This window comes from Drosophila ananassae, chromosome 3L (genome assembly GCF_017639315.1).
Source record: "Drosophila ananassae strain 14024-0371.13 chromosome 3L, ASM1763931v2, whole genome shotgun sequence".
Lineage (NCBI taxonomy): Eukaryota > Metazoa > Arthropoda > Insecta > Diptera > Drosophilidae > Drosophila > Drosophila ananassae.
This window is the reverse complement of record NC_057929.1, coordinates 19,474,681-19,482,373: the sequence shown is the minus strand read 5'-3', so window position 1 is coordinate 19,482,373 and position 7,693 is coordinate 19,474,681. Positions and strand designations below refer to the sequence as shown.

Below are 7,693 nucleotides of genomic sequence, written 5' to 3'. Positions count from 1 at the left end.
TGCATTTCACGTTTTTTTGTAAAGAAAGAATTCAAATTTTTCCGAATACTTTTTATTAAGAGGTGATACAAATCTCAACGTTCTACTTTCATTAAAACGACACTGCTCCTTACACCCGGAACCACATTACAATAGGGAAGTAGAATTAAATCTATAACTGCTCTAAAAAAGTCAGATTTGGCTGTATAAAGAATAAATATACTATACAGGGTCGGAGATTTTTCCCTTTCCCGATTAATTACTTTAAAATTATTAATTTTCCCTTGTGTAAATATAACACTTAGATCCACAGGTACCTGCTCCAAATTGGTATCTTCATTTATTGCAATATTTATTCAGTAAGCGGATTATCACAGATACAAGTGATATATAAATACCATATACCATCAAACCGTGATCATTTTTTCATTACTTTTTATTTTTTTTTCTTATTGTTTTAAATCAAAATATATTTAAGTTCCATTATCATATATACAGTACTTATAAATTTATTAATACGACTTAAGCAGTTACGTAATTTATAAGCAACCGTAAATCAGACGCACGCAGCATTTCACATTCTTTATTAATATTAGTTGAATATTTGTTAGTGACAATGACGGCAACAACAAATACGTTCACTTTTTCATTTTTTGTTGCTGGTAAAACCAGAAATTCACATCCGCCTACGAAAATTAGTTGCTCTTGACTGAGAACCTATTTGTGCGTCATCGCCATTGTACGCGAGTGTTGTCTTTGTTTTGATGTGGGCCCTTAATATTACATTATGCAGTCTCCCTATGATTGGATCTTAGCATTTAACGATTAATATTCGAATATGTTTATATGTATTTCAGAGCAAAGCAGACATCAACATAACCGACATGAGTAGGCGCCATTTAAACTGGACGCACAATGGAGTGTTTGTCTGTCATTAATCGCAAACAAATATCATTTTAATTGTCTGCTGTCCAAATTTTAGATGTGTGGTAATTACTTCACCTTAGGTCACCACAGGCCATTTACCATTAAGCATCTGCGGCTGACGTCTCCAATCTTTGTATTTCTTCACATTGGTGTTGCTGCTGCATAACTTGAAGTGACGGTGGTGACGAACAACTTCCAACTTGTCTGAGGTGTCAGTACTTGTCAAAGTGAACGCAAACGACTGCGTAAGTCCTGATGCGTCCAGTTGCACCAAACCAGTATCAATTAGTGCGTTTATTTTTTTGTTATTGTTTCTGATTGCATTTTTTCTTGTAAATCTTTTCAAAGTGACATATTTAAGGCAAAAATAATCATTATTTTCTAAAAGAAAAAATAAAAATCAAGATAATCATTAATTTATGAAAAATCACTCATGATTATGTTTTATTTAATTTTTTTAAAATATCATTCGATTCAAAATTGCGGGTTCTTTATAAACATTTCGGCAAATTTGATTGCATATATGTTTAGATCAAGTATGCAGTTACAAATTAATACCACGACCTTATCCGAACGTCTACTCTCCACTGCAGCGAGCTTTGCTTAATTCTAAAAGCTCCTACAATAGTGGACCGACAGTATAGTGGTTCCGTCAATAACGAGTCTATTTTGCACATCCTAATTTGCATTGCAAAATGCGGATTTGATGGATCAATTCCAGGTGACTCCGGGTGACTAAATGAGCACAACGGACGGAGAAGCGACCTTTTTATAAAGAATATTGGCCTGACTTGCTCTTGCATTTCTTCTGAGATTCTTACTCTGAGGTGAAAACTTTTATAAAACAGACAAATAATGGTTTTCTTGATGTCCGCAAGCAAATGGGCACTTTATGAGCCAATCCTTGCACTTAAAACACATTTCCTTGGTTTTATGGTGTTAATAGACTTTTCGAGTCAAAACAAGAAAGGAAACCTAACTTCAAGCGAAAGTTTATATACCCTTATAGTTTGGTAGCAGCTTATATTATTATATATATATATCGGATCGTATATAGTGCCGATCCTTATGAGAATTTCACCATCAAATCAATTTTCCAATAAAAATGTGGCCATTTGTTTATGCCATTTCCGATTGTTCAGTTACATGACAGCTATAGGATATAGCCGGCCGATTCTTAAGGAATTTGGCAGGTCGGATTAGGTGACCCAAAATGGACAGGCAGATCGGTTTGGTTGCCCAAAATGGAATCCGTTGAAAGTCCCATCCATCTCAGCTTATAAAACACCAAAGTTATAGCATTTCATATGAATCAGTTATATGGCAGTTATAGGGTATAGGCGACCGATCCCGGCCATTCCGACTTATATACTGCCTTCAAACAAAAGAATGATGTGTGCAAAGTTTCACGTCAATAGCTTTAAAACTTAGAGACAAGCTTGCTTAGAAACAGATGGACCAAAATGATCAAGAATATATATACTTCATAGAGTAGGAGATTTCTTTTGATCAAAATTATAATACCCTCTGCATAGGTTTGAACATTCCAAGCAATAATCTGCTGGCGGTCAATTTATTGGTACCCCTACTTCCCACGTGGTACACACTGATAAATTTGTAACGCTAAAAAATAAATTATTTCAGTTGAGTGAAGCTGTTTTTGAGGCAAGTGATATGTTGATCTTCCCCGCAGTCTCTAGTATTGATTTATATAGTCCCTATATGCAATGAAATCCCATGTCACAGATTATAACGTAACGTGGTCACCTAAGATCTCTACTATTTTTCCTTTTTTTTAACGACTTACCTAGTTCCGTGAACTATGCTACTACACTTATATATGCTGATAATGTAAAAATTTTTACTTTCCTTCTCCAATAACTTCCTTCACAGACACTTGAAATTATACCTTAATAAAGTCTTTGTTTGGAGTTATAAAAATCTCCTCTTACTTAACTGCTTTAAGTGAAAGGTTATGAAATTTAGTCGCAGTTCTCCCTATTGATCGTTTTTGTTCAATAAATTTTTCCCTGAACTCATAGATGTGGGATTTTCCATGAATCCCTAGATTTAATTTCATCTAAAATATTGAAATCTCTTACTTTTTAGCTTAGTTAAAGTAATATTTTTATTTACCCAGACTAGTTGGTTGGTCATACTTTGTATATATAAAGATGGAATCTAAAAAACCCACTTTAGCCTATTCAGTGGCAGCATAAAATGACCGAGTATTACTCATACAAGTTTGTCATCTTGCTAGCACACAATAAAAAGGTTAATTATACCATAAAACAAAATAATACACCATCATCTGAAAGAATGCTGAGATGAACAGAAACCACTAATTAATTAGGCCGTCAAGGATAGACGTCTCGAAAACATTTTTGACGGAGCAACGCTCCACTACGAAACTTGACGTGGGTCGGGCATTGAAACTTTTAAGAGTTTTGCTGTAGCTTGAAGAATTCGCATATATGCGGATTTAAAACTAATAGATCAGTTTCTTATCAATCACACTTGATGTTGAACTGGTTTGAGCCCGCACACTCATACATGAGCATTATGTGTTTGCGGGAAGTCTCAAGATCGTAAAAAAACTGTGTCTATTTAAATGTCTAAATCATTAATTTGAATTAATTTGATTAAAAAACAAGAAAGGAAAGCCAACTTCGGGCGGAGCCGAAGTTTATATACCCTTGCAGTTGAGTCGCAGTCCGCTAGGTGGCGACACGCATCTTAGCATCTTATTATTAGATATATAGCTATATATATATATATATATATACCTTTACCTATACCTATATATTTATAGGGTCGGAGATGTTTCCTTCATTGCGTTTGACCAAAATTATAATACCCTCTGCAAGGGTATAAGAAACAAAATAACCGTGGGGCGAATTATTAACAATAACGGCATTTTATACTAGTTACTTCTCGAAGAGAATCCTTCTCTGTCCAGTATGCTTTTATGTTGTTAAAATGATAGCAAGGTTGTGCCATTTCCGATCGTTCAGTTTTATGGCAGCTATAGGATCAGATTATTTTGTCCAAAATAGAATCCCTTTTCATAAGGATCGGCCGACTATATCCTATAGCTGCCATATAACTACGATATAACGATAGGAATTGGCATAACTTTGGTGTTTTTTAAGCTAAAATGATCTGAATTTCTACGGATTCCATTTTGAGCAATCTAATCTGTTCTGCTAAATTTCATAACGATTGGCCGACTATATCCTATAGCCACCATAGACCTGAACGATGTCTATGGCACAACCTTAACTGCAAGGTTATATCAACTTTGGTTCCGCCGAAGTTAGCTTTCCTTTCTTGTTTTTAACTAATAAAGTTTTTTGTGTTACATGGGCTTCAAGGTTTAGAAAAATTTAATTTTTTTTTGTATTAAATATAGCATCTTTAGCAATAAATTTTGAAAAAAAATCAAAAGAAGCTGCGCTCCTGGTCTGGCTACCTTGTCACTCTAAAATTAGACGTTTTAACGCATTTTTTTTAAAACTATGTTTTTTTTACAAATGTGTAAAAATCGGTTGGGACGGATTTTTGAAATAGAATTGAAACGAAATACAATTAATTTAGTACTTAGTCATTTTGGTGTATCCAATTTGATTTTTAGGGTTCTTCACAAAAATTACAAAGGCTTAAACATTTATTAAATACATACGCATTTTCGTCCCTTGTATAGAGCATTGTGTGTATGCTCCCCTTGTATGAAACTTGTGGAATTGAGTGAATGAGACATCTCCGACCCTTGATCCGAATTTTAAAAGTAATTTATTTTCTATAAAAAAAAATATTGAAAATCTTCCATTTCTTCGCCGGTAAACCCACATAAAACCTTAAAAAAGAAAGAAAACGTAACTTCGAGCCGAAAAACCGAACCTAACTAACACTCGCTAAACGAAATGGGATAGAATGTTGAATATAGTCGACCGGTCCCGGGCAATCCAACTTATATACAATGGGCAAAGAGATTCGATAATAAGATTGAAAAAATCTTATTGAAGTAAAAATAGAAACAGGTCGCCAGGTCACATGGTCACATCGGGTAGTATGACCATGATCAAATTTTATTATTTATGTATATTATTATTGGCATAATCATAATATTCTATGTTAAGTGATAACTATGGTAAGAAGTCGTTACTTATGACTTCTAGAGTAGCCTTTTAGCGTGGCTATATAGTGGCTATATAAGTTGCAGCTTCGCCTCATGTTAGCCTTCCGTCTTGTATAGTTTGTTTTTATACAAATTAAAGTCAAACAAAGTGAAAATAATTCGTAAAGTATAAACCCTCTTAATAAATTTAATTATTTTAAGCACGGGAGCAATAATATAAGCACTTGAAAGTACGTACATATGTACGCACATTCCTCCGCTCCACATTTGTCGAAACATAAACTCGCACATATTATTTGCGAGGCATCGGCAAGCTGACATAATGGGTCGACTGAACGCCGGCAATTCAAAGAGGCGTCGGAGCAATTAGCATAATATAAATATTATTATTTTATCGATGTTTTTATTAAATTGTTAGAACTCTGCTGATTAATACCGAAACTGGTTATGCTTTGGTTGATTCCAAGGTTGCTAATTAATCAGAAATTAGTTATAAGTAATTACTAAACCGCCATTCTTAAGGCCCAAATTCCAAATGGTTGGTAGCTTTAAAGCGGGTCCCGAAGTACTTTAAATATTTTGAGACTCAGGATCGACAATAAATATCAAAAACAAGAAAGGAAAGCTAACTTCGGGCGGAGCCGAAGTTGATATACCCTTGCAGTTCAGTCGCAGTCCGCTAGGTGGCGCCACGCATCTTATATTATTAAATATATAGCGGATCGTATATAGTCGCCCGATCCTTATGAAATTTGGCATATTGAATTATTTTGCCCAAAGAGTAATCTGTACCAAGTCCCATCTTTGTAACTTAAAAAACACCAAAGTTATGCCAATTCCGATCGTTCTATGACAGCTATAGGATATAGTCGGCCGATCCTAATGAAATTTTGTACATAAGATATTTTCGTCAAATATAACATGTGTGGAAAGTCCCAACCCTCTATCTTAAAAAACAACGAAGTTATGGCATTTCCGATCAATCAGTTATATGGCAGCTATAGGATATAGTCGACCGATCCCGGCCGTTCCGACTTATATACTACCTGCAAAGGAAAGAAGGGTGTGTGCAAAGTTTCAACTCGATAGCTCCAAAACTGAGAGACTAGTTTGCGTAGAAACCGACAGACAGACAGACAGACAGACGGACAGACGGACAGACGGACATGCTCATATCAACTCAGGAGGTGATCCTGATCAAGAATATATATACTTTATAGGGTCGGAGATGTCTCCTTCACTGCGTTGCACACTTTTGACCAAAATTATAATACCCTCTGCAAGGGTATAATGAATTATAATAACATTAAGTTTTGGGAAATAACTTTCGTAAAAAAATCTATTTCTTTTATCTGTAACAGAAGAATCTGTATATTTTATTCGCTTGAATGTATAAATGTAAATTTTGACTTTTGTGAGTCCCACACCGATAAAATTTTTTTAAGATAATTTAAGATATACATATACTCCCTAGTCCAAAAAAGTCGAGTAAATACGTAAGATACAGGGCGGTAAGTCTCAGTGCTGGACTTCTCATATAGGCAGGTAAGGCGGGCGACCTGGGCTAATTTTTATACCCTTGCAGAGGGTATTATAATTTTGGTCAAAAGTGTGCAACGCAGTGAAGGAGACATCTCCGACCCTATAAAGTATATATATTCTTGATCAGGATCACCTCCTGAGTCGATATGAGCATGTCTGTCTGTCTGTCTGTCGGTTTCTACGCAAACTAGTCTCTCAGTTTTGGAGCTATCGAGTTGAAACTTTGCACACATCCTTCTTTTCCTTGCAGGTAGTATATAAGTCGGAACGGCCGGGATCGGTCGAGTATAGCCTATAGCTGCCTTATAACTGATTGATCGGAAATGCCATAACTTTGGTGTTTTTTAAGTTAGAGGGTTGGGACTTTACACACATGTTATGTTTGACCAAAATATCTTATGTACAAAATTTCATAAGGATCGGCCGACTATATCCTATAGCTGTCATAGAACGATCGAAATTGGCATAACTTTGGTGTTTTTCAAGTTAGAAAGTTTTTCAAGTGGGATTTGGTACAGATTCTATTTTGGGAAAAACAATCTGATCTGCCAATTTTCATAAGGATCGGCCGACTATATACGATCTGCTATATATCTAATAATATAAGATGCGTGGCGCCACCTAGCGGACTGCGACTGAACTGCAAGGGTATATCAACTCCGGCTCCGCCCGAAGTTAGCTTTCCTTTCTTGTTTATAATTTTCAAGTTCAAAACGAATAAAAAACTATTATCTAATCAAAAATAGGACTGAACCGTATTAATACCTTTCTTTTTTTTGATATAATCTGACGTGATAGTATATGATGCCATAATTTGATCAACAAATTCGGCACCGCAAAGGCACAATGAAAAACCTTAAGAATAAGAGATCTCAGACCCTATAAAATATATATATTCTTGACCAGCATCACATCCCAATTGATATAAGCATGACCGTCTCTCCGTCTGTCTGTTTTTACACTTAGAGAAAAGCCAAGAATTTCTTACTTAAAACGCACATGGAAGTCGACCAAGAACTTCTTTAACTTATTTTTAAGTCTTCTAAGACGTCTAAATGGAAAAATATCTAATGGATGAATCAAACAAAATTAAATTCATTTTTGAAA

General features: G+C 35.1%; 1 long non-coding RNA gene across 2 annotated transcripts in view; it reads right to left on the bottom strand.

Moving 5' to 3' along the window:
* Nucleotides 1–1,056: 1,056 nt before the first annotated feature.
* The window catches only part of LOC116656187, a 13,657-nt gene continuing 7,020 nt past the window's right edge, over nucleotides 1,057–7,693 (bottom strand). For both annotated transcript variants that reach the window (XR_006507218.1, XR_004311193.1), the window contains exon 2: nucleotides 1,057–1,287. This is a non-coding gene — a long non-coding RNA (uncharacterized LOC116656187). The remainder of the gene's footprint in view (nucleotides 1,288–7,693) is intronic.